This window comes from Canis lupus, chromosome X, assembly GCF_048164855.1.
Source record: "Canis lupus baileyi chromosome X, mCanLup2.hap1, whole genome shotgun sequence".
Classification (NCBI taxonomy): Eukaryota; Metazoa; Chordata; class Mammalia; order Carnivora; family Canidae; genus Canis; species Canis lupus.
The window spans coordinates 85,437,410-85,464,812 of record NC_132876.1 but is presented as its reverse complement, the minus strand read 5'-3'; the positions used below and the strand labels follow the sequence as shown (position 1 = coordinate 85,464,812).

General features: G+C 43.8%; 2 long non-coding RNA genes across 5 annotated transcripts in view; one reads left to right on the top strand and one right to left on the bottom strand.

The window, feature by feature from the left end:
- The window catches only part of LOC140628789 (uncharacterized), a 112,033-nt gene extending 92,729 nt beyond the window's left edge, over window positions 1–19,304 (bottom strand). For all 4 annotated transcript variants that reach the window (XR_012026751.1, XR_012026750.1, XR_012026753.1 and 1 more), the window contains exons 1-3: window positions 19,114–19,304; window positions 18,255–18,353; window positions 16,946–17,047 (exon numbers count right to left, since the gene is read on the bottom strand). This is a non-coding gene — a long non-coding RNA (uncharacterized lncRNA). The remainder of the gene's footprint in view (window positions 1–16,945; window positions 17,048–18,254; window positions 18,354–19,113) is intronic.
- Window positions 19,130–27,403, top strand: part of LOC140628790 (uncharacterized) — a 303,795-nt gene continuing 295,521 nt past the window's right edge. Inside the window, exon 1 of the long non-coding RNA XR_012026754.1 lies at window positions 19,130–19,259. This is a non-coding gene — a long non-coding RNA (uncharacterized lncRNA). The remainder of the gene's footprint in view (window positions 19,260–27,403) is intronic.

The following is a 27,403-nucleotide window of genomic DNA, read 5'->3' as shown; positions in this document are numbered from 1 at the left end:
TGTATGACTAGAAAATCCACAGCATTTTGTGTACCTGAGTTAAAACCCAAGAACGTCAAGTTACAAACAGACACGAAAATAGCACATCCAGTACCACGGCAAAATTGTACCATCAAAGGGAGCTAATATTTGCTGGCGGCCTTTTACATGTCAAGCAAGCACAATGTGCTTTGGAGACATTTCTTTTCATTCTTCCATGTCAGAGGAGGCACCTGAGACAGAGCCTCTGCTCCAGGTCAGAATCTGAATTCACATTCCACCCCCATCTGTCTCTATGTGCTACTTTTATTTATTTCTATTTTTATGTTCCAGCTCTATGCATCCTATTCCCCACCAGGTGGTAGATGGGATCATTATTCCCAACTATTTCTCCCTCTGCATAATAGGGTTACACTCATCCTATTGACTGTCATGGGAGAGAAGTACATGTCCCCACTTCCTTGACTTTGGGTTTGGCCCCTATGACACACATTGACTAATGGAAATGTGAGCAGATATGGATGGCACTAACCACCTCCAAACCGAGGTTTTAACTGTGTTGCGTGGTTTGGATTGTGCTCCTGCTCTTCACCAAGAGAACAGCATGTCCCAGATAGAAACTGTTCTTTCAGCATCACTTGTAATAAGAAAATTGGAAACCACCTATTGTCTATTAAAGATGGTAATTACAAAGACACAGGCTATGGAAGAATACATAATGTCAAATAAGAAACCCCAAACTAGGACTGCAGCTGTGGAGAGCTGCAACATACACATGAACAGGGACAAAAGGACAAAAAGGAAATCTACCAAAATATAATCAAGATTTTGTTGGACTCCTGGATAACTTTTGTCCTCTTCTCTATTTACTACATGTCTGTTACCGTGGCACGCTGCTTCAATAAAATGCAAATTCATCTTCAACTTTCAAATTTCAAGGCAAGACTTTATAAGACATACCATCAGACAATACATGCCTTGCCAAACTGAGAATGTCACAACTCAGAATTTTCTCTTTTTTATGTGCAATAAAAACTCGCAGTTGCAAGTTACTAGCAGTGTGACCTTGTATAAATTAACCACTCTGCCTGTTTCCTCATCCATAAGTGGTTTTAATAATGACTTCTTTGGTTATTTAGCACATTAAATATGGTAATATATAAGGCACCTGACTTATACAAGCATTCAATGAAAGCACCTTTCTTTCACTACAGCTAATAACACAGAAAACATATGCAATTATATCTGTTGTAGAAAGGGATTTATCAACGAAGCATTACCGAAGATAATATTCAAGGCAATTTAAAATCCTCAGCAGTCCATGAACCCAGCTATAAGCAGATTCTACAGCACACACCACTTTTAGGGACCCTTGATTACCCTGAGCCTACCCAGGTAATCTAGTACCATCTTTTTTTTTTTTTTTTTTAAAGTAGGCTCCACACCCAATGTGGAGCTCCAACTCATGGCCCTGAGATCACAAGTCACATGCTCTATACCTACTGAGCCAGCTAGGAACCCCCAGGATAATCTATTTTAAAGACACCTGAGTAGCAACCTAATTCCATGTGCAACTTTAACTCCTCTTTCCTATTTAACATGTTCCACAGGATCCAGGAATTAGGACACAGAATTCATCTGCGGGCCATTATTCTACCTAGCACACGGTGATACCACATGCATAACAACTCAGTATTTCAGAAGCTGGCTGAAATCAGATTCCCACAACAAAGCACCAAGGTGAATTGCTCTTTTCTGTTTGTGTACTCTGATGTTCCCAGTGGTTGATCAACATTCAGTCTCTTATATCAGAAAAGCACATTTGCTTTTTTTTTCAAGATTTTTAAAATTGATTTATTCATGAGAGACAGAGAGTGAGGCAGAGACATAGGCAGAAGGACAAGTAGGCTCCTCACAGGGAGCCCGATGCAGGACTCGATCCCAGGACCCGGGGATCATGACCTGAGCCAAAGGCTTAAACACTGAGCCACCCAGGTGCCCCAGAAAAGCACATTTCTGTAAGAACCATACTTAAATGAATGAATGCTCTCCATCTATTCAGCCCTGCTTCAGGGCCAAGTGCCAGGGCCACATCTAATAGAGAAGACTTAAGGGCAGTCTCAGCTCATGAAGCCCTCACCAACCCAGGGGAAGGGGATGACCAAGTGAAACCCCAGTAACACTGAAATCAGAACTTCCAAAGTTCTGTGGAGCTGCAACAGGTTGTCAGTGAAGGCTTTCCTGAAAAAGGCATTTGGGTGAAATGTGTAGGGAGGAAATAGAAGCAAGGGGCTGAAGGCACTGAGGCTCAGGCACATTCTGTCAAGGGTATAAGGAAACAGCCCCCTGGGGAGCTGGGCTGGGGAGCACGGAGAGCAGCGGAGTGGGCCCATGTCCTTGGGCTGCTGAATGGGAAGGCAGGAGAGCGCCATTTATGAACTCGATCCTAAGGATCACAGGGGCCAAAAGGCCAAAGAAGGAAGAAAAAAGGCCTCAAAACTGGGCAGCAAATTGTTCCCCAGAGAAGCCAGAAAACTGCAACAAATGAGGGAAGAGGCGGAGCAGAGGAAGACAGAGGCAGGGGAAGGAGGGAGAGGACTTTTCTGGGCGGCCACCAAGCGCCAGCCACTGCATTTGTGCAGGACTATATAAGGAATGTGTGGAAAAATCATAAAGACAAAGAATTACGGAGGTTGCCAGAGGTTGGGAGGAGGGAGGGACCTATGAGAAGTTAGTATTTAATGGGGACAGAGTTTCAGGGCTTTTTTTAAGATTTTATTTATTTATTTGACAGAGAATGAGAGAGCGAGCACAAGCAGGCAGAGTCAGGCCGAGGGAGAAGCAGGCTCTGCGCTGAGCAGGGAGCCCAACGCAGGGAGCCCAACGCGAGGCTGGATCCCAGGACTCGGAGTTCATGACCTGAGTGAAGGCAGATACTTAACCATCTCAGCCACCCAGGCACCCCAGAGTTTCAGTTTTGCAAGACAAAGAAATGGGTTCTGGGGTAGACAGTGATGATGGGTACTGAACACTACTGAGTGATATACATAAAAATGGTTAAGATGGTTAATCTTACATTATGTGTATTTGGCCATGATTTTTTAAAATTGAAGGAAAAAGGAAAAGAATGAATGGAACTTGACAAAGGAGGGATTTCTCTGCTTATCCATTTCTCTTTCTAGCAGCCAAATATTGAAAAGAAGTACTATGTGAGATTAAGTAAAAAAAAAAAAATCCTACAATAAGCTTGGATACCTTCATGGGCTAAGGAGAAGCAACAGTAAGGGAAAGAAAGATAATATGGGATGACAGTATAAGATCTGGAATAAATCCCAGAGAGGCAAACAGACTCAGAATCCAGAGAACATGTGGGGAGGGCAGTGGGGGGCGTAGGGGGAAGGAGGAGCTTTGGTGAGAGGTGGAGGACTCTCTTCCACCAGAAAGGAGAAAGAGAGGGCTGGCTATGAGGCAGGAGAGAAGTAAAGGATGTCAGAAGTTAGGGAGAAGAGAAACGGAGAACTGCAGTGTCCAAAAGAAAAGGGAATTGCTTCATCTGGATCACTGACCAAAATTCTAGAAGTCAGTTGCGTATGTCAAGGTTTCAATGGAGAACAGTTAAGTCTCAGTTGTGGTTTTATCTCGAAGCAGCTCTGTTACTTTTGCTAAGTCCGCTAAACTTCTTAAACCACATCTCTCAAAGAGGGGGATTTGCTAAAATAATCCAACTGTCCCTTCCAGCTCTACATTTCAATGGTTTTAAAAGCAGAGAGCTTATCCTTTGCACCGTGTCAGTTTACCTACCTACTCACCCACACCACCAACCCCCACCCCCGCCCCCCCCCAAAAAAAAAAGACTGAAATGAGAACAAAAGTCAAGGTGAAAAAAAAAAAGTCAAGGTGATATAAAATAAATACCCTTGGGCTGATTTCACATTTCACTTTAAATAGTGAGAGCCACAACAAACAGATGGTTACCGCTGACAAGAGATGTGTCATTACAGTCCTAATGATAACTGATGTTTTTACAGCTCTTTATAAAGTGCCTTCACAGACCAATCATTTGTGATCTTCCTCACAACAGCTATGTGAGACCGGTATGGTCCTAGTATTCTTCTATCCATTTTGCAGTAGAGGCAAGTGAGCCTGACAAGTTGGTGAAGTGCCCAGGCTCCCAGAGCACGTTAAGTGACAAACCTAGGACTGACATGGGGGCTCAGGACTCAAAACACAGGATTTTTTTTAAAAAAACTTGTGGGGTACCTGGGTGGCTCAGTTGGTGAAGCAGCTGCCTTTGGCTCTCAGATCATGATCCCAGGGTCCTGGGATTGAGCCCCCGATTTCACTGATCCCTGCTCAGGGCATGCTGATCCCTGCTCAGGGCATGCTGATCCCTGCTCAGGGCATGCTGATCCCTGCTCAGCGGGGAGCCTACTTCTACTCCCTCTGCCCCTCAGCCCTCCAGTCATGCTCTCTCTCCCTCTCAAATAAAAAAATCCTTTTAAAAAAAAAAGAAAAATTGTTTCTTAGACACTGACACACAGTATCTAAGATTTCCCACTTGGTGTCACAAACATAGAAAACATAGGGGTCAAAAGAAATTTGCAGAAGTTTGTGCTTTCACTTGATCCTGGCAAATAGTTTACTGAAATTCAAGTACAAACTTAATTTCCATGTGATAAATGATTGGAATATGAAGGGCAGAGATGGTAAAGGATTAGAACCCAACAGTTCCAATGTCCTAACAGTCTCAGGATGAGAAAAATGGAGGTCTCCTCTGGGAGGAACAGCCTGTGGGAGGCCAAAGCAACACTAGAACTCAGAGCTCCCACCAAGCCTAGAGCTCTTGGCCCTGGCCAGGTCTTACATAGCCTCTAAGAAAAGTTAACGACAAAACTGCTCCTTCACACTGAAATGGTTCCAATTTAAATAATGTGAGGGGCTCATTCTCTCCTTTTTACATGTGCAAACCATATGGATGCTGCCTAGAAACGGGCCTAGGATTCTCTGGAGCAAATTCTCCTCACAAATGAGAGGGTTTGTAATGAGTCATGCCTCATTTTAGTACAAAAGTTAAGTAAATGTGTCCAATAAGGAACCCATCTGAGAGAACCTGAAGTGAAGTGAGAGTGCCTCCATTACCTTCGTCTACCTAAAAAGTGCTTTTTAGACAATTTAAAATTGAAAAACTAAAAAAATGAAAATATTTTGAAGAGGACCATATTGTCCAAGTAGTCCTATTTTCCTCCTCTGGCAGTAATATTGTAATGAGTCAGCAGGTGCTTCACTGCCAAAATTACTTTTATCACAAAGCTAGGAAATGTGGAATGCTTCAACTGAAGACTTCACAAGGAGAATAGATGAGGACATGAAAATGATGTATATTACGAAATTGCAGATTCCATCCTATATGCACATAGAGAAAAAAACAGTATGAGGCTTTCTTGAGACTAGAAAGGATTCAAGGACAAGAATGTCAAAGAGGAGCCCTTCTGAGGTGAGCAGAAATCTGACTTTCTTCCCTCAGGGCACTTGGGAGCTGCCAAGAGAAAAGATTTCTACCAAGGAAAAGTGATCAAAACTTCTTGGTGAACATGCTAATATAGGCTAATGTGACAAATGCAAAATACCACATTTGTTCAGTTCTGGAGCTGTTAAGAGGAAGACTGAGATATTAGGCCAAAAGCTATTCAAAGGCAGAGTAAAGTCTCTAGTTTCACAGTGTTTTGAGGACATTTGTACCAAAGGAGGAGTGCTCCCTCAAATACATAACCAGGTTTCTCTTCAAAACAGTTGCAAGAACTTAAAATCAAGGGGACAAGACGCTAAGCTCAAGACCCCCAAAGGGAAAAATTTAATCTCCCACAGTTTTCCAAGGCCAAGGAGACAAAAAAAGTCTTTTACAATTTCAATGAAAAGCCTGGAAGAACCACACCTGAGGAGCACAGCAACCACAACTGGACTGAGTCTTCCTAAAACTGCAACCTGGCCTTGACTTAGCTCAACTCCCAATGGTGCGACTCCTCACTATATTTACCTAACCGAGGAAAAGGAGGAAATTCTCTCTGGAGGAAGATGTGCTGCAGAACTAGTAAGATTCTTTCACACAAAACTGCTTGTTATAGGATTAAAACATTATAAGCTATTATGAGGTGAGAAAAAAAATTGTAAGAAAATGTAACCGGGATCCCTGGGTGGCGCAGCGGTTTGGCGCCTGCCTTTGGCCCAGGGTGCGATCCTGGAGACCCGGGATCGAATCCCACATCGGGCTCCTGGTGCGTGGAGCCTGCTTCTCTCTCTGCCTGTGTCTCTGTCTCTCTCTCTGTGTGACTATCATAAATAAATAAAAAAATAAAAAATAAAAAAAAGAAAATGTAACCAAGGGGACCTGGTGGCTCAGTGGTTGAACATCTGCCTTTGGCTCAGGTCATGATCCTGGGGTCCTGGGACTGAGTTCCACATCAGGCTCCCCGCAGGGAGCCTGCATCTCCCTCTGCCTATCTCTGTGTCTCTCATGAATAAATAAATAAAATCTTTAAAAAAAAAGAAAATGTAACCAATATTCAAGAGAGAACAAAGAGATGCAGACTCATAGATGCTCCAGATAACAGGATTCAGCAGACAAAACCTTTGAAATAATTGATTAGTCAAAGAAATTAGTCAAAGAAAATGAGACCAAAAAAAGGGAATTGGATGGAAAGATGGAGAATTTCCAAAAGGAACTAGAATCTAGGTCTATGGCCCTACCACCTTGAACACACTCAATCTCGTCTATAAAAATAATCAAATGGAAGTCATAGAAAAATAAAATACTCTAAGAAAAATATAATGTCTGAAATAACTCAGACGAGTCAATTAGCAGGGTTGGGTTTAATAGCAGACTGGATGTAATAAACTTGGAATATAAAAGTTAATGGAAAACATCCCTATTAAAGCCCAAATAGAAGAGGGGAGGGGCACCTGGTTGGCTCAGTCCAGAGCTTGTAACTCTTGACCTTGGGGTTGTGAGTTCAAGTGCCATGTTGGGTGTAGAGATTACTTAAAAATAAATAAAAATTAGGGCAGCCCTGGTGGCGCAGCTGTTTGCTGCCACCTGCAGCCTGGGGTGTGATCCTGGAGACCAGGGATTGAGTCCCACATCGGGCTCCCTGCATGGAGCCTGCTTCTCCCTGTCTGTGTCTCTGCCCCTCTCTCTCTGTGTCTATGAATAAATAAATAAAATCTTATAAATAAATAAATAAATAAATAAATAAATAAATAAATAAATAAATAAATAAATAAATAAATAAAATTAAAAAATAGATCATAAAGAACATGGAAAAGGTCTGACCATGTAAGTGGTAGAGTCAGAAGAAAGTAACAGAACAGGGCAGTTCTGCAATATTTGAAGAGACAATGGCTGGGAATTTTAAGATTTCTTTCTTTTTAGAGAGAGAGAGAGAGAGAGAGAGCAAGCATGCAAGTGGAGGAAGAGGCAGAAGGAAAGGGAGATTCTCAGCAGACTGCCCACTGAGCTCGGAGCCTGACTTGGGGCTCAATCTTATGACCCTGAGATCATGACCTGACTGAATCAAGAGTCCAACACTTAACTGAGGCACATAGGTGCCCTGAGAATTTTCCAATACTGAGGAAAGACATCAACCTTTAAATTCCAGAAGGTCAACAGACCAAAGCAAGATGAACGTAAGGAAAACCACACCTGGACTTGTGAATGTCAAATGTTTAGTACAAAAACATGGCAAGCACTAAGGAAATCATGTAGCAACCCCCAAACAGTCTGATACAACTTGGTCTTCCTATTATTGGAGAGGTAATGATAAAAAGGATACTGGGAGGGGCACCAGAACTCAACAGTAAAGTTTAAATTCTTTAGTAGGGTTATAGTCACTCTGCTCTTGACCAAGTACAGGAAAACTCTACAATAACATAAATGTGAATATACTATGATGGATGGTTGCCTCTTGGTTTCTACCTGGCCACAGATTGCATATCATGAACCTTATAATGTGACTTCATTTTACGCAATCAAAAATTTTTAATCCCAGGGGTGCCTGGGTGGCTCAGTTGGGTAAGCATCTGACTTCAGCTCAGGTCATGATCTCAGTCCCCAGGGATACAGCCCCACCTGGGCTCCCTCCTCTGCGGGGAGTCTGCTTGAAGATTCTCTCTCCCTCTGCCCCTCCCCCACTGCTAGTGTTCTCTGAAATAAATAAAACCTGTAGAAAAAAATTTTAATCCTAGTAATAGTTTTATGGTAGAGTTTACTAAAATCAGGGGGAAAAAACACTGATGGAGTAGCAGAATAAGATGGGACTCTAGAGGTAAACAGTCCAACCCCTATGTTAGGTGATAACAAAACTGAAGCCTGGAGCAATAAGAATGATGTGCACAGCACCTACAGCTATTTAGAAGCTGACTGGAAATCTGAACAGCATCCTTCTAACTTCTAATCCAGCCTTGTGATTCTGGCACCAGGCCGATCCAAGGTCAAATCCAATCCAAAGTGAAAATTCTTGGTGTAAATGCTTTTATTTAATGAATATATATATATATATTTGGACCAATAGTGATGGAAAAATCACTGCTACTGATGCAAAATACAACACACTAGGTGCTCATTTACTGAGCATGTAGACGTGGAGACCCGACATCATCACTGGGCAGAGCTCCTACACACACACACACACACAAGGACTTTGGTCATTCTGTGAAGCCAATGTTCACAGGCAGAGCAGAAGAACAGGTCAGAGAGGTAGAGAAGGGTGTGGCCAAAGACTATCACTTAAACCCCAGCAGTCAGGGACGCCTGGGTAGCTCAGCGGTTTGGCGCCTGCCTTTGGCCCAGAGAGTAATCCTGAAGTCCCAGGATCGAGTCTCACGTCAGGCTCCCTGCATGGAGCCTGCTTCTCCCTCTGCCTGTGTCTCTGCCTCTGTGTGTGTGTCTCTCATGAATAAATAAATAAAATCTTGAAAAAAAAAAAAAACAGCAGGTTATTTCTGTGAGTCTCCACAACGCGATTAAGAACATGCACAATATCACCACACATGGTGGTGAATAACAGAAAATATCCCACGTCGCCATACATAGGGGTGAGAGAAAACGAGAAGACAAGAGCTGACCCTCCGTACAGATTCTTTATTACCAGAGCACAAGGTGTACCCTCAGCGCCCGTAGCCTTTTACTTCACACAGTTCACATATTTTCTTAAGTGGGGATTAGTGAGCCTTCAAAGGAGAAGAGGATGACTGATGAACCATCTAGCCCCTCTTAAATGTCTATGCTTTATGGGTTTTATTTTCTTTAATGATTTTATTTAATTATTTGAGAGAGAATGAGGGGGAGGGGTCCACGGAGAGGGAGAAGCAGACTCCCCACCCAGCAGGAAGCCCGACATGGGGCTCAATTCCAGGACCCTAAGATCATGACCCGAGCCAAAGGCAGATGCTCAACCAACTGAGCCACCCAGGCATCCCAAATGTATGTTTTTAAATTCTCACTTAAAAGCCAAGTTGTGCCCAAAACACATTCAGTGTGGCATCTGAGGTTCCTTCTGAAGTTATCACCTTGAATGTTAGTCATTTCCCTATCATAACCTTCTTCAATATAAATACTTAACTAATAATCCCTGATAAAACTCAAGTCACTGTTCTGTATAGCTGTTTCAGTAAATCAGCTCTATGCTTACTCATGATTTTTGTACAGCTTTTGCTAGTATTTTAACCTTATACAGGAGGATGTGTATTCTCTCCCTGTCTCTCTCCCTCTCCCTCACTCTCCCCACCATATAGTACATATAGACTATGTATTTATATAATATACATCAATAGATATAACTTAGGAAGGAGCATTCACATTATGCAACATGTCAGGAATATAGTACATAAAATATTTTACACTATTGTCTATTTCAAACTAGCTCTTAGGAAAACAAAAAACATGAATCCCTGCACATGCTATCTCAATTAATATCCTACTTCAATCTGTTAAAATACCTTGATTTGCTCAATTGTTAATAGTTAAAAATACTGATTTTTCTAACTCAAAGTAGGCATGGTCTTCTAAAATTATAGAACTACAGTCACTTGATTTTATGTCATTTTACCTAAACAGCGAGGACAATACAAAGATTTGGTAAGAAACGGATTTTTTTAAGAAACTGATTTATAAAGAGTACAGTGAGATATGAACTACGTCTTTTGTTCTCTACAAAATAAAAGGAAAACATGCCATGAAAAAATTTTAAGAAGATATCTTTTAACATAAGTGAAAGTTCTATTTTCACCCATAAATAGTAACACATCTGTTATTTTGACAGAGGATTACTCGGGTTGTGGATGTTTCATGCCTTTAACTGTGTCAGCGGCCAATCTAGGAATGGCACGTGGCAGGAGAAAAACATGTGAAAGGTCGTTAAGAGGTCATAAGGGGTCTTACAGCCCTTCAAGTGCCTCCTGTTTTACACTTTCTGGCCACTTCACAGTTCACCTGTATCTCTAGATCAGTAGAAATGGGCTTGAAGGAGGAAAAATCTAGATCTGTGTTCTTTACTTCTAACAGCTCTACTAAAACATACCAATATGTACTATGACAAAGTTCTGGAAAAACTCAAACTGATCCAAGATTATTCTACTACCTCTGAAGTTGAGGTTATTTCATGTATAGTTTTCTAAGAATATTTATCAATATACATTTCATGTATATTTCAATTAAGCTCCTGCACCTGTATTGTAACCATACTTCCTCTTAATGTACACTAGTCCTTAAAAAGAATCCTTTAATTGGTAGTAAATCAGAAACACTGAACTTCATGTTTCATGTTCAGCAGTTGAGCATCTGCCTTCGGCTCAGGGCTTGATCCTGGGGTCCCAGGATGGAGTCCCACATTGGCCGCCCTGCAGAGAGCCCGCTTCTCCCTCTGCCTGGGTCTCTGCCTCACTCTCTGTGTCTCTCATGAATAAATAAATAAAATCTTTAAAACAAAACAAAACAAACAAAAAGCAAAAGGTGGAGAGGAGCTGAGCCCTTGCTAGAAGAGCCAGCCCCCAACCCACCTCTTGGAAAACCTGCCCAGATCCAAAGAGCTGCCCAGCTGAGTCCTATCCAAATTGTCAACTCACAGAATCAAGAGCTAAGCTAAATGCTGGTTCTTTTAAAGCACTGATCAGGGGCACTTGGGTGGGGTCTGCCTTTGGCTCAGGTCATTATCCCAGAGTCCTGGGATCTAGCCCAGCAACAGGCTCCCTGCTCAGCAAGGAGTCTGCTTCTCCCTCTCTCTCTCTCCCCCTGCTCATGCTCACTCATGCACATCCTCTCTCAAATAAATAAATAAATAAATAAATAAATAAATAAATAAATAAAAATTTTAAAACCACTGACTAAAACAATATTGTGTTTGTTAAGCAGCAAAAGCTAACTGCTACAGTAAGGAATGGAGTCATTCAGTGAACATGTAGCAAATGTCTTCGTATGTGAACGAGTGCTCTCAGTAATTACTGGGGGCACAAAGATTAATATGCAATAGTGCTTACATTTAGGCATCCCCTCCAAGGACACTAATAAAGTGTGAATTACAAAATCTATTTAGAGGATAGGAAGGCTCACTCAAGGAAGAGGTCACATTGGAGCTGGTTTGTAGGGGAAAAAATAGGAAGTCATTGGTAGATAGGAATGGACGTCAGAAGCAGACAAGAAACAGCATGTGCAATAGCACAGATGCAGGAAAGAACTCAAGGAATGTTCTAGGAATGGCAAATAGTTTAGGACAGATGGAGTGTGGGGAGGAAACGGCAGATGATGGAACAGGAAAAGCAGGTCGAAGGCAAATAATTAAGGGTATCCTACTGTAAATCATGCTAAGGAATGTGAATGCCTCTTGTAGGGTGTAGAGAGCTACAAATCACTTTTTAAGTAGGAAATGACAGGAGTAAGTCTGTGTTTTAGGCAAAAGCAAGCTGATGACAAGTGGGGGATTAGAGGCAAGAAGAATCAGGGAGATCGGTTGGGAGGCTATTACTACAATCCCAAAGGCGACCTGAACCAAAGTAAATACAGCCTCTAAGAGGGATAGGGACTGTGTGGGAGGAGGGAGACAGTGCCAAGATGTCTACTTTGGGATCCTGGATTCATGGTAAATATATCAATTAAGGCAGGAAAGCAGAAGAGCAGACTGAAGAGGAACAACGCATGTCTTTTATTAAGACACATGTCATCAGAGATCCAGTGGGAGACGTCCAGGAGGCAGGTAAAGATATAGAGCTAGACCTTCTGCTGAAGGGCAGGTGGTGAGAACAGATAGACCAGGGGAGTCTTTTGAACACAGGGCAGGGGGAGAGGGACAATTGAAGACCTAAGAATGGACATGAACACAGAGCACTGAGAGGAAAAAAATACAGGTGAAGAGAAAAAGCATTGAGGGGCATTGATAATTTGAGAGGCAAAGAAAAGAAGGAGCATCCACCACTGGCAACTCTCCCTGGGAAGGGAAAAAGGGAAGGGTCATTCAGCAAGTCTGGATTATGAATTAAGGAAAAGTGGATACTCATCCATTATGCCACATTCTTTCCTCCAGCCAAGTCATCACCAGGTTCTTCCCTAGGGTTCTTCCCACTCTGGAGGGGCTCTGAGGACATAATCAGTGTTAGGGGGAGACCACAACAGGGGCCACTTGAGTAATAGTGTCCATGAATCTTCTTGAAAAACCCCCTTTTTCAAACCCCTTCTCTGGCACCTGCTACAACAAAGAACATTTCCAACTTTCATTCTTGGGGTACTTATTTTAAATATGCTTATAATTAATATACTGCACTTTCCAAACGTATTGCCTTTATCTATTTCTAATAACTAAAAGAGAGGTTTTAAAAAATAACCCCAAGATAGGCAAAAGTTTTATAAATAGAACCCAAAAAGCAATAGCCATAAAAGAAAAAAAAGTCCATCATTGGACTTCATTAAAAATCATCAAAGACTGCATGAAGATAGTGAAAAGGCAAGCCACACACTGGGAGAAAATACTTGTAATACATATTATCTGACAAAGGACTCCTATACAGAATACAAAAGAACTCAAAGATAAAGATCCACTTCAAAACCTGGCCAAGATTTTAACAAAAATTTCACAAAATGATATCAAAATGCCAGTAAGTTCATGAAATGGTATTTAACACTAGTCACTAGGAAATAGAAATTAAAGCCGTAAGGACCACCTCACACCCGTTAGGATGGCTATTATCTAAAGAAAAAGGAGAAAGGAAAAGAGGGAAAAAAGAAAAAACGGAATAGGGGCGCCTGGGTGGTTCAGTCCTTTGAGCATCCGACTCGATTTCAGCTCAGGTCTTTCTTTTAAAGATTTTATTTATTTATTCAATACAGACACAGAGAGGCAGAGACACAGGCAGAGGGAGAAGCAGGCTCCCCTCAAGGAGCCTCATGTGGGTCTCCATCCCAGGATCCCAGGATCATGACCTGAGCCAAAGGCAGACGCTCAACCACTGAGCCACCCAGGAGCCCTCAGCTCAGGCCTTCATCTCTGGGTCATGGGATAGAGCCTGGATTTGGGGTTCCATGCTGGGTATGGAGCCTACTTGGGGTTCTCTCCTCCTCTCCCTTTACCCCCTCCCTCCCCCACTCACTAGCATGCTCTCTCATTCTCTCTTCCTCTCACTAAAAATATAAAATAAAGGAAAAAACAGAATTGGGATCCCTGGGTGGCGCAGCGGTTTAGCGCCTGCCTTTGGCCCAGGGCGCGATCCTGGAGACCCGGGATAGAATCCCACGTCGGGCTCCTGGTGCATGGAGCCTGCTTCTCCCTCTGCCTGTGTCTCTGCCTCTCTCTCTCTCTCTCTCTGTGCGACTATCATAAAAATAAAAAAAATAAAAAAATAAAAAAAAAAACAGAATTAAGTGTTGGCATGGATGCGGAGAGACTGCGGCCCCCTTCCACTCTTCTGAGAATGTCACACGGTGCAGTAGCTATAAAAAACAGGATGGTGGGTTTCTCAAAAAATGTAAATAGAATTACCATAGCAGATCCAGCAGTTCCACTTCTGGGTACGTGCCCCCAGGAAACTGAAAGCAGGGTTGTGAAATACTTGTACACCCATGTTCTGAGCAGCACTATTCACAACAGGCAAAAGGTGGCAGCAATTTCAGTGTCCACCCGACAGATATATAAGTGGATAAACAAAATGTGGTAGATGCTGACAGTGTGATAGCACTCAGCCTTAAAAAAAAAAAATCCTGACACGTAATACAACATGAATGAAACTTCAGGACATTTGGCTCAGTAAGATAAGCCGGTTACAAAAGAGCAAATATTCTGTGATTCTACCCCTGAGATACTTGAATTAGTCAAATTCATTGAGACACAAAATACAATGGTGCTTGCCAGGGGCCATGGAGAAGGGAAACCAGGGATTTACTGTTTGATGGGCACAGTTTCAGGTCTACAAGATGAGAACAGTTCTGCAGACACATGGTAGTGATGGTTGTTACCCAACAATGTGAATGTGCTTACGGCCACTAACTGTATACGCATCAAGGGTTACGGTGGTGTATTTTATGTTACCTGTGATTTGCCACCACTGAATTTGTTTCAATTTTAAAACCCCCAGGGAGATAACAGTATGCCCTCCCACCAAGAACAGCTGAACTTAAAAGACTGCCCCTGCCCCCAACCAAGTGTTAGCGAAAATACAGAACAACTGGGACTGGAACTCCTTACACCACTGGTAGAGCCTACATTGGTACAATCACTTTGGAAGACTATTTGGCAATTATTTACTAAAGATAAATATAAGCGTCCTCTATGACCATGCAACTCCATTCCTAGGTGTGTGCTCATGAGAAATGAGTGGGCATGTGCACCAAAAAAACGTTAAGGAAGACTGTTCATAGCAAGAATGTTCAGGGTCACCTGGGTGGCTCAGTCCAATAAGTCCCGGACTCTTGGTTTCGGCTCAGGCTCTGATCTCAGGGTCATGAGATGGAGCCCTGTGCAGCTTCTTCGGCCTCCGAGCTCAGCCTCTGAGTCTGCTTGCAATTCCTTCCTCCTCCCTCTCCCCCGCCTCCTACCCCTCTCCCCCCTGGCTCCCCCCAACACTCCGTGCTCTCTCTAAATAAAATTTTTAAAAATAAAAATGAATGTTCGTAGTTGCTTTATTCATATTAACCACATACTAAAAACAACCCTAAAATCCAACAGAATGGATAAACAAATGTAGTATGTCCATCCAATTCAACTATAAATCAACAATGAACTAGAATGAATTACTACTACACACAGTAACATGGATCAGTCTCCCATACATTATTATGTTAATGTGAAAGACATACACAAGAATCCCTTAACTGCATGAAGACTGCCTGAAGACATACACAAGAATCCCAAAACTAGTAGCTGGAGTTTTTAAAAACCATAATGTGAAAAAAGAAATCTGAATATGGTGACCTTCAGGTTTGTAGTGAGTGAGATAAAAAATGACCAGAAGGGGAAAGAGGAGAAAATCGGGGGTTGCGGAAGAGATCCATATCTTGACCTGGGCGGTGTTCACACACGTCAAAATTCACTGAGCAGGACACTTTGGAATAATGTGTTTTACACTTTATTGTATGTATGTCATACCTCATAAAATAAAATATCTCTAAAGCACCTAATGTCTCTACAATGAGGGTAGTAGGATTCAAAAAGGGAATAAAAATCTCAACTTGTTGGGCTATTCCTTTCAGACCTAGAAAATGAGACCCTATTCCTATTAGAAGCATAGAGGGTTGATTAATTGCCGGAGTCAGATAATGAATCTAGTAAGTCCCACACACTGCAAACTTACCTGTTCCTAAATGTCGACGAGCTTTCCTGAAGCCACTCCATATCCGTGGGGTCTTTACATTAAGAACCCCCTCAGTCCTCAGTCTAGCCTATACTTTCTGAGTCAGAGGTCCCAATTTGCTTTCTACTGGTACGTCCAATTTGGCCTTTTAAAGCTTTGAGAACAGCATCTGACTTTGTTTTACACCCTCATCGGCAGGGGCTAATTAAATCCCTCTTCAGCTATAAAGGCAGAATGTCAAAATTCACAAGATATCACCACATTCCCGAATTGTGATGAATGCGTACACCCCGAGGAAAGAGAAAGCTTCATTCTCGTTAACAGCCATTTTGATGCCTGCCCCTTACACAGCCAAGGTAGCAAGAACTTTAACTTCCCTGGGAGAGCACCATGAGCCACGGCCCACCATTCTAAGAGAAAAATCCACAAAGCTAAACCCCTCCCTTCTTCCACCATTCATAATACTGTGCTACCCAGTCGTTGAAAAGGCCCTTAATATGCAAATCTTTATGTTTTAATGACCCTCGAAGGCAAATTCTTTTCAATTGCATCACAATGAAAAACCCTTAATTTGATAGTCTTTGATCCCCCTTTGAAAACCTGCCGTTAATTTAGTGAAATGGGTGAATTATGAAGGTACCTCGTCTGTGTTCAGCTTGGGGAAAGAAAAAGGACGAGATGGTTAAAAAAAAAAAAAAAAAAAAAGCCTGGTTTCAAAGAAGCAGCTTGATGCTTTGGTGTTCTGGTAAGCGGTATGCCCAGTCAACAGCAAGATGTAGTTTTTGTGAAAAGCAGATACTATTGTGTAGGCTCAACAGGGTGACTGGTTAAGTGTCCCAAATGAAATCATTCAAAAAAAATTAGCAGTTTTACACAGTCTAGGCAAGTGTTTTTAAAAGCAACAACTTGTTAAATGCAAAGCCACATAGTCACAACGGAAAACAAAGCTTCTTTGGGGGTGGGGAGGTAAAAAGTAACAACTACATGCAGGATTTTATTTAAATACACTGTAATAGGATAAGCTGGTTTTCTCCTCTGGAAATGCCTCAAAATAGGTTTCACTTCATAAAAGTCTATATAAATGTCAAGATATTGGAATGCGAGAATTATAAAACCGGCTAGGTGTATTAATTTTTCTACATACCTGTGGTTTTTTTGATTCCAGTACTAGCTTACTCGCGTATATTCACTCCTATTTTTCAGCAATCACTTCTGGAAGCCCCCGTTTTGGCTTCCACACTGCCACCTGTAGACATAAAAGAGAAATAAACCTTATGCATTATTCATCAACCACGCATCTTTTCTAAGCAACTAACAGGGACAATTGGGGCAAAAGTAGCAAAGTCTTTGCTCCAAGAGATTTTTTTAAAAAGTGTTCTTTCTCCTCTGTGTGGAAATTCTTAAGGAGTCCCTCCCGGGAAGGTTTGATAAATTACTTAGAAATCGAAACAGATTAAATCTCACATCAACACCACTCTGATCAGTCCATTAAGAGATGGAGTCACAGAACCCATCCACATGCCAACCCACAACCATTCCGAGATCTGCCACCTCAAATCAGAAGACACTTTAACCACTTTGTTAACTAGGGAATTGAGAATTCTGTAAATTACCACAAAGAAGAAAAAAACATGAGGGAGCGATCCAGGCAAAGCGCACTTGCTCACATGGCTGTAAAAGATCTATTAAAAACAGTAATATCAATTCTCAAATGAACCAGTGCCTTCTCCATCCTAAACAGCAGTTAGGTGGGGTTTTCCTCAGAATGCCATGTTCCCGTCGTGAGTGTGAATGTAGAGCGCTGAAAGAAAGGGCTTTCCCAAAACCCCACAGATTTTAACACAGGTAGGTCTTTTTTACTTTAAAAGGAAAAAAAAGTCACATGTATCCAAATCTAAGAGTAGAAGAAGCAGACCAAGCAATAAATGAAAATCCACGAACTCTCAAGTCAAAGCAGCCATGAGGTGAGGGACGTGTGTGCGCGCGCGCGTGCGAGAAGAGTCAGAGATAGAGACACACACACATTTTAGAGTTATTGCGGGTAACAGAGCAAAGCAGGGTGTGTTTTGTGTATGTAAGGGAGAGCGAGGGAACAGAGACAAAGATTCTAGAGTGAATTGAGAAAAACAGACGGAACCATGGGGTGCTGCGTGTGTGCCCGCGCGTGAGACAGACAGAGACAGACACAGATTTTAGAGTGAACAGAGTAACCCCGCGCCGCGCAGCTCTTTACCTCCCGGGTCCCACCGTCCACAGAGAGCAAGTGCCCCAGCTCCAGCACCTTAAGCCAAAGACACAAGCCCCACCCCCACCCCAGCCCCACCCCCACCCCACCCCCACCCCACCCGCTAGGCGAGAGAGCGCCGGGAGCCACCCAGCCGGCAAGGCCCGCCGAACCCGCAAAGCCCGCGGGCTTTTCTCTGGCCCCACCGGAGGGACCCATCCCCACTTACCCGCGATTCACTTTAACGCCCGGGAAGCCTGCTCGGGTTTTCAGAGTTGCCGCAAATCCAAGAAAATCCAGTCTCCTCGAGCCACTGTCCTCCTTCCCCCTAGGGCGGACATTCGCACACGCTCACACTCCCTCCCTTCCCAACCCCGAACACGCGCTGGGCCATCCCGAGAGGCTCTTTGGGGGCCGGCCAGCGACCCGTCCTGCTCCCACGTGCCTCCATTAACCCTTCGTCCAAACGTGCACAAGGCGCCAAGTGCATGTGCACCGTCTGCCTTCAGAGAGAAGTTCGGCAAACCCCACCCCGCCCCACCCCCCGCACACAATCACACACCCCACTCCGGCCCTGAAAGCGCCAGCGAGCGCGCGGGCTCGGGCACCCGGCGGGCAGACAATACTCCAGCAACTCCTGCCTTCCCCGCACGCGCCCCGGCGGGTCCCCCGCCACGCCACTCTCGCGTCTCCCCGGCTTCCTGCAGTCCCGAGGGCCCAGAGCGGCGGCCTCCGGATGGTTGCTAGGTGTAGACGGCGAAGAAGAGAGACCCGCACGCACCACCGAGATGGGGGGCGGGGGGCGGTCGCCGTCCTTCAAAGCCGCCCCGGGGCTCCGCTCCCGAGAAAGCGGCGGGGGTGGGGGCTGAGACCCGAGGGGGAGAATCCCCAGGGAGGCAGCTTCTCCGCACCTCTTCCCCACCTCGCACAGCGCGCGCGCACCAGCGTGCACACCGAGGGGCCGCGCACCTTCCCGCTGCCCCCGGACCCACCCGGCCCTCGCCCCCGAGCTCGGTGGCCTGGACGCCAGGGCATCCGACCCGCGGCGGCTCCGGAGGGGGCAGAGCGCCGCGCTCGGGGGTGCCCACCTGCGCGCAGGGTAGCCGACGCGGCCGGTGCGCCGCCCGCCGCGCCGCGTCCGCCGCAGGAGGAGGTGGAGGCGGCCCGAGCCCCGGACTCCACACGTCTCCTCGCTCCCCAGCCGTGCGGTCCTCGCTTCCTCTCCTCCGCGAGGGTGAGCCTCCCACCTAGCCCGCAGGTTCTGCCACCGGCCCGCGGCCCGCCCGAGCCAGAGCTGTCCTCCCCGCCCCTTTCCCGCCGCCCCGCGCAGCGCGCGCTCCGCCCCCCGCCCGCCCACCCCCCACCCCCGCCCGGGCGCAGCCGGGGGCTGCGGGCCCCGGGCCTCGAGTCGCCGCTCCCCGGATCCGGGCGGGGGGGGGCGGGGTTCCGCCCAGACCCCGCGCCCCTAACCCGCTCCCCTCTCCCGCGCCGGCCGCGGCCGCCCGCACTCACCCCGCGGTCAAGGGTGTGGGCACCGCACGCTCTGCCCTCGGTCTTCCGGCGTCGCCGCTCCCCGCCAGGCACCTTCCACGGCCCAGAGGGTGCCTCGTTTCTTGGGGGAAACGGGGGTTGGTGAAGCGGGGTGGAGTGAGCCAGAGAGAGAGAGAAGGCAAAGAAATTAGCATGTCAACTGCCAGGGGATACAAGTTGCTGCCTGTGCCTTGTTTCTGTTACATTAAATACCTGGATGTGCTGCTTTCCTCGTTAAAACCGCAGCAATATTCAGAGGCATGAATGTAAGATTTCCAAGCTCATTGGTTGTAGGGGCTTTTAAAAAACCTAATGATGCAGTAGACAACAGATTCACTCTCTTTAAAAAGTTACTTAATATATGTGGCCACATTTCTTATTTTAAATAATAGCAAAATATAAATAACAGAACAGCTGTGTTTTACAGAAACACATCCAGTTTGTGTTATTTAAGCCCTCTGTAATTATATTAATTGGATTTGTTTTAAAGCGTATTTTAGGTATTTCTTAAGAAAATGGGCTCAGAATTTAGGGATTAGAAATACATAATTTTTAATTTGGCTTTTTGCCATTATTCTAAAATATCAATTTCATGGAAATTATTAAATGTGGTTGTGTAGAAAAATGGATCTTTATTCTCCCGAGCTGGCAACATTCTTAGATTTGGCAAAGGGCAGACTTTTTTTTAACGAAGAAATAATAAAATTCTCATTCATTTTCTAGGGATGGAATATCTATCTGGTTTAGCAGCTTTTTCTTTAGTGTTTTTCTCTTTGAGGCAAACTTCCTGTTTCCTCTTAAATTTGTTTTCTTCAAAATTTCCCCCTAAATATAAATAAAGCTATGGATGCCAGGATTTTTGAGCCTTTGTTTTCCTGAAGGGATAGGAAAATGAATTATGATCGATTATCAAAATCAACTCCAGGCTCATGATACTAAATTTCACACTGATTAACTCTGTTTTTCAACTCGGCTTTTAGTAATTTAACCTGCCACTTGAGAACCAAGAGTTTTTTTAAGTTTTGTCCCTATAAGAATGAAATGTACACTTTTTAATTAACATTTTGAACCAAAATTAAATTGACTAATGAAAAGCATATTCGTAGTGCATTTGTTGCTGGGTAAATGAGGACAACGTGGATGATAAACAGCATTCTGAAGAAGAGGCTCTGAAGCAAAGAAAACAGTCTTTAGAAAAACTGATGATCCCCTTTTCAAGGCAAGGATAACAAATACCAGTAATTATGCAAAGAATGACTGCTGCCTCTCTTCTCTCTGCTTTGGTTTTGTGGCTGGGCCTGCATTTATCTCTTTTGATCATCATAATAAAAGTAAAGTAATTCAGCATTCCGGTGACATTGCTTAGTAAATTAGCAATTTGAAAATGCTTTTATTACCTAATTAATCCAAGTAAATGCCTCCGATAAATCCGATTTTACTCTTACTTTTTTTTTTTTTTTTGGTGCTTCCAGAGAAACACTTTGTGTGAAATAAAAACAGCTAAGGCTAGCTCAAGAACAATTACCATCTAGACTCTTTTGGTGCATCTGTGTCACAATAGGGTTGATATTATGTGACCTTTGGGTCTTAAATTATATATAAGATATTGGTTATGAATTGCTCATCGGCTACTTCTTTAATGAGTTCCAGCTTGTTTGCTCTGCCCAGAAGCGTATTTTATTTCTTTATGTCTGCCTTACAGAGCTTACCTTTGCCTAAACTGTTTTCATGGATCTTCCACCAAAGACTCAGATCCTAATCCATAGCTCACTTGACAACCATCTTTGTCCTTCAAGTTGTCTCCCTTGAGGTCTTTGGTAAAAATCCAGCATGATTAACCATCCAGAATTGGACAGAGTACTCTGTCAAGCACGATTCTAAGAGATAACAATCAGATTTCTCAAAACCAAGAGGGTGTGTCTCATTTGAATAAAAAGAAGAAACAAAACTGGCAAATCCGTTTTGTTCAGGTCAAAACCAAGCCAACAAAATCACAATCGAGATCCTTTCTAAGCCTGAATTATGCTAAGAGATATATAAAAAGCACAATCCAAATAACTTCATCTGTATTTTCTTTCACCACTACAAATCCCTTGCCTCACTGACCAAATACCATTAGATTTCACGTTTCCCTTTTAAGGTCCCGTGCTATCGAGAATTTTTCACTGATCTTTCAATAAGAAAGTGCAACCAGACACTCCTCTGTCTCCAAGGGAATCTGTGTCCCTCTCCATTTGTCTTTTAAAGTTGTTTTTTGAAATGTCTATCTATGACATTGATAAGGATAGATTTGAACATCCCATGTAGACCCATGGAGGGGGAGTTCCGTTGACCAGTCCAAATTCGGAACAGTGAGGTTGAAACAAAACACGAGTTTGTTGTAAGAGCTTAATCCTATCGCATGTCCCATTCTGATCCTCACCCCAGCACAGAGTTCAGTGACACACCAGCTTTCCCCCCTTGAGCAATTTTCTCCTGATAATTATTTTCAACAGTATTTTGTTCATTTGCTCTTTGGGCTGTGTTATAACTCACAGAGAGCCCGAACCTAAGCATAGTCCTCTCTCCTTTCTTTTCTGTGATAATTGAGGATGGGAGATCCTTTATGGGGGAAGAGGAGATGATAGGGACAGCTCTTTTGCCAGAGTTTCCGCTTCTGACTCTAAGAAAAGCATGATCTGAGTTTCTTCACTTTGGTTGATTGGGATTAGTGAGCAACATCATTGATTCAAATTTGAAGAATGCCAGACTTTAATTGGTCTCCTGGTGCTAGGGAACTCTGTCACCAGGTTATCACACAAGACAATGATAGAGACAATAGTACCCATGTAATGCTCAGATTGAAATGTTGATGCTCTAAGCTAAGTTACTTAAAATGTGTGTGTGTGGGGGGGGTGTAAATGTATAATTCAAAGCTAAATATACACCTGAATACTTAAAATAGATCCTTCAGTTATGAAACTCTTTGTAAGCTCTCTTATGGTTTTTGGGTATGTGATAAAATAAAGAGTACTTCAATATTTACCTTACAGGAGAGTACCTTTTTAAAAAAATTTTATTGATTTATTTTATGTAATCTCTATGCCCAACATGGAGCTTGAACGCATGACCCCGAGATCAAGAGTCCCATGTTCTTCTGACTGAGCCAGCCAGGTGCCCCCAAAAGTACCTTTTTCTTTCTTTCTGTTTTAAAGATTTTATTTATTTCCTCATGAGAGAGGCAGAGACACAGGCTGAGGGAGAAGCAGGCTCCATGCAAGGAGCCTGATGTGGGACTTGATCCTGAGACTCCAGGATCAGGCCCTGGGCGGAAGGCAGGCATTAAACCGCGGAGCCACCCAGGGATCCCAAGAGTACCTTTTCCTGATCCAGATTTTCCCATAAATTTCCCAAAACCAAATATTTAACCATATCATTTCATGATAAAAGGAAGGAAGGAAGGAAGGAAGGAAGGAAGGAAGGAAGGAAGGAAGGAAGGAAGGAAGGAAGGAAGGAAGGGAGGAAGATAGGGAAGAAGAAAGGAAGGGAGGGTTAAGCCAGTGTGATAGATGGGGTGAGTACATGTATGACTCATCAGCACAACTGTTGAGTACATCAGGTTAGTCAGATCATGGTTTCCTCCCACATGGACCATTTTGTTTTGATCTGCTTCATGGCTGCCAATCAAAACCTTATTCCACAGCGCAAACATTGTTGGTCACTAGATGTTGTGGTCACTAGATGTTGTCACTAGATGTTGTGTTGGTCACTAGATATTCACCTGTGAATATGACCTTATTTGAAAATAGGGTCTTTGCAGATGTATTTAAGATTTAAGATGTATGTTGAGATGAATTCATACGGAAGTAGAGTGAGCCCTTCATCCAATACGACCCGTGTGTTTGCTGGAAGAAAAGAGACAGACACAGAGGAAGTCGGTCCCCTGAGGATGAAGGCAGAGATCAGACCCAGTTAGGCTGTCGCAAGCCAAGGAACACCTGGGATTACCTAAAATGGGAAGAGATGAGAAAGGATCCTTCCTTAGGGGCCCTGCCAGTGCTTTGATTTTGCACTTCTAGCCCCCAGGACCCTGAAACAATAAATTTTTGTTGTTTCAGCCAACCCACTGTGTGGTACTTTGTTACCGCAGCCGGAGGAAACCAATATACCAGGGAATCATCAACTCTTGGTAATGCCAGCCCATAATCTTCCATATCCGGCACAGAGAAAATGCTTAATTGTAGAATGTTTAGGATCAATAGGCTGTCAGAGTCAGCTCTGCACTTGAAGCACAGCAGCAGGGGAAAAATCATCCAGGAATTGGAAGGAATCTTGAGAATTTACCTAATCTCATGGTTCCTACAAGATGGGAGTTGGCTACAACAGAGATTCATAGAGTCACAGAATCTTAACGTGTTCAAAGGATGTTGGATATTTTTCTCTTTTTTTGAGATTATGCGATACCTCGGTGGCGTGGCTTTAAACTGTGCAGGATGGGGTCCTCAGCACACATTGCACCCCCAACGCCCAACATGCCCCACTGATTCAATCCTACCTCCAGTTGTTGGGTTATAATAGCTTCCTCCCTTTGTGTTAAAGCATTTGGTCTTCAGTAATCCCAAATTAAAATGTAAATGAGTCTGGAAGACTTCCCAGCCTGAACTCATGTCAGTTCCCAACTTGTATGTTTATCAGTTCATCATTATATCCCCCCATTGCCTAGTAGAATGCTGAGCTCATTAGGAGCTCATAGAGTATCCTCCATAAATATTTGCTCATAGAGTATCCTCCATAAATATTTGCCAAGCTGAAGTGAGAAGCCGAGATTACTAGAAGCTCAGTGAAGGTTGAATCGGAGAAGAGGAAGCAAAGGAGAGCCCAAAACATACTTAATCTCAAAGTTTGATATAGAAGCCCTAGGCTTGGGGCGCCTGGGTGGCTCAGTTGGTTAAGTGTCTGCCTTCAGCTCAGGTCATGATCCTGGGGTCCTGGGATCAAGCCCCATGTCAGGCTCCCTGCTCAGAGGGAAGCCTGCTTCTCCCTCTGTCTTTCTCTCAAATAAATAAACAATCTTAGAAAGAAAGAAAGAAAGAAAGAAAGAAAGAAAGAAAGAAAGAAAGAAAGAAAGAAAGAAAGAAAGAAAGAAAAGAAGAAGAAGAAGTCGTCCTAGACTTGACTCCGATTGTGACATGGGACTGGAACAGAGGAATGACAGGTCAGCTAGGAGCTTTATTCTCTTTACTTCTCCCAGTCTGGGAAGCATTTGTGGCCCTAAAGGGTAGTGTGGAGGCAGGGCGGCAGGGAGGCTTTCAGCCTAACGACTTCCACCAGCTCTCACCCCCTCTCCAGCCATTTCCCCTAAAATATCTAAACTGAAGAAAAATAATGTATTTGCAATGCAAATGCAGCCTCCAGCAAGCCCCAGCAGGACCCCCTATGCCTACCTCCAGCTCCAAATTCCAATTAGATGCAGCCCCTGTGTCCTTCCTTAATGGAAATACTGGAGCTGCCACTGCCAGTGAGGAACTCATTTTGAAATGTGTGCTGACTGTTGGGGATTTACCCCAAAGATACAAATGCAATGAAACGCCGGGACACCTGCACCCCGATGTTTCTAGCAGCAATGGCCACGATAGCCAAACTGTGGAAGGAGCCTCGGTGTCCAACGAAAGATGAATGGATAAAGAAGATGTGGTTTATGTATACAATGGAATATTACTCAGCTATTAGAAATGACAAATACCCACCATTTGCTTCAACGTGGATGGAACTGGAGGGTATTATGCTGAGTGAAGTAAGTCAGTCAGAGAAGGACAAACATTATATGTTCTCATTCATTTGGGGAATATAAATAATAGTGAAAGGGAAAATAAGGGAAGGGAGAAGAAATGTGTGGGAAATATCAGAAAGGGAGACAGAACATAAAGACTGCTAACTCTGGGAAACGAACTAGGGGTGGTAGAAGGGGAGGAGGGCGGGGGGTGGGAGTGAATGGGTGACGGGCACTGGGGGTTATTCTGTATGTTAGTAAATTGAACACCAATAAAAAAATAAATTAAAAAAAAAAAAAAGAAATGTGTGCTGAGGACAGACCTCAATATAAACCCACAGTCAATATCAGAAATCCTCCCACTTCATATACGATCGGTAAAAGAACCACATACTTTTGAGACAAGTCTGCACCACTTGAACATGAATAGAGTGGTTCTTTGGTCAGAAGTGCCAGGAGAAATAAAAAGGGAAGTGTCGATTCTTTGAAGAAAGGAAGACTGGGATAATTCTGTGTGTCTGTTGTTGGACCTCGATACCTAGACTCTAAAAACTTCTGAAAATGTATGAGGCAGTTCAGGAGCTGCTTGAGATCTCACTGGATTTATTCCCTTACAAAAATGTGCGGGAGCAGCTCAACTGTAGCTCACAAATTGAATCAAAGCATTACAGTAGAAGGCAAACAGATTTTATATTAGATTTTTTTTTATTTTAAATTGGGCCCCTGAAGAAAAGTTGGCAATCCAAAATGTTAGTGGTGATAGTATTTTTGTTACGATATTCGCAGTAAAGGGTCACTCTTTACAGGGTGCGTGAACTCCATCAACCACTAAACCTACTTGATGGTATAATTAGGGTGGCTGATTCCATGTCTGGAGATGCCACCCAGCAGGTGGGGCCCAGGGCACTAAACCTTGAGGTGTGTGTCTGGGAGGGGAGCAGGGTAAGGGTAGCCAATCCCAGCCAGAAATGAGGACAGAACTGCCCAAGGCCCAAGGGATCATTTAAATATTCCCTGAGTCCCCAACCCCAGGGACCTGCAACCTCCAGCGGCTCCATTTCCTGCCTTATATTTCTCTGTAACATCTGTTCCCATCAGCATCCTTTATAGTTTACTCATTTATTTTTACTGTCCACTTCTCCCCACTAGAATTATACATTCCCTGAGGGCGGGGTTTTTTGTCTATTGTGTTTACTGCTGTGGCCCAGGCACCTGCAACAGTGTCCGTTGCATTGTAGGGGCTTGATGAATATGTACTACAATGTCATATATTTCTGGAATAGAACCAAAGAATGGGGCAGCCCGGGTGGCTCAGCGGTTTAGTGCAGCCTTCAGCCCAGGGTATGATCCTGGAGACCTGGGATCAAGTCCCACGTCGGGCTCCCTGCATGGAGCCTGCTCCTCCCTCTGCCAGTGTCTCTGCCTCTCTCTCTCTCTCTCTCTCTCTCTCTCTCTCTTTCTCTCTGTCTTTCATGAATAAATAAATAAAATCTTAAGAAAAAGAACCAAAGAATGCCCAACGTGCCCGCCTAGTCAATAGGATAAGCCAGTTCATTTTTTTGTCTGATATTATTTTGCTGTAGCAAAGATCTGATAATAATGAGATAGTGTACAAAGTCAACAAGAACATTCATGACGAGCACTTTGGTTTCTTCCTCTTCAGCAGTTCAATTTTTATTTCTGAACGTATTTACATAGATCTCCCTGACAATCTTTGAATCATAGGACTTGTCTGTTTGAGACTGTTCTTTGGCACAATTTGGTCTTTCCTTGCTTTCTGTGTAGAAGTCCAAGTGTTCCAACCGCAGAGGTGAGGAAGGGAGTCTCTGACTCAAAGAACACAAGATTCAGGTGAGGCCCCCCCTCCGGACAGCAAGGACAATAAGGCAAGGCACTTAGGACTTAGGGCTTTCTACCATCTTTTCTCTCTAGTCTCTATTCGGCTAAGGGGTCAGGTCCCTCCTTCTGGTGCCGAGGGTCAGAGATCCCCAGCCCTGGAAGACTCACAAAGCCTCCCGCACGGTTTCAAGACCTCTCCTGGTCCCTGGCTCAAAGGAAAACCTACGGGTTGGGATCCCTGGGTGGCGCAGCGGTTTGGC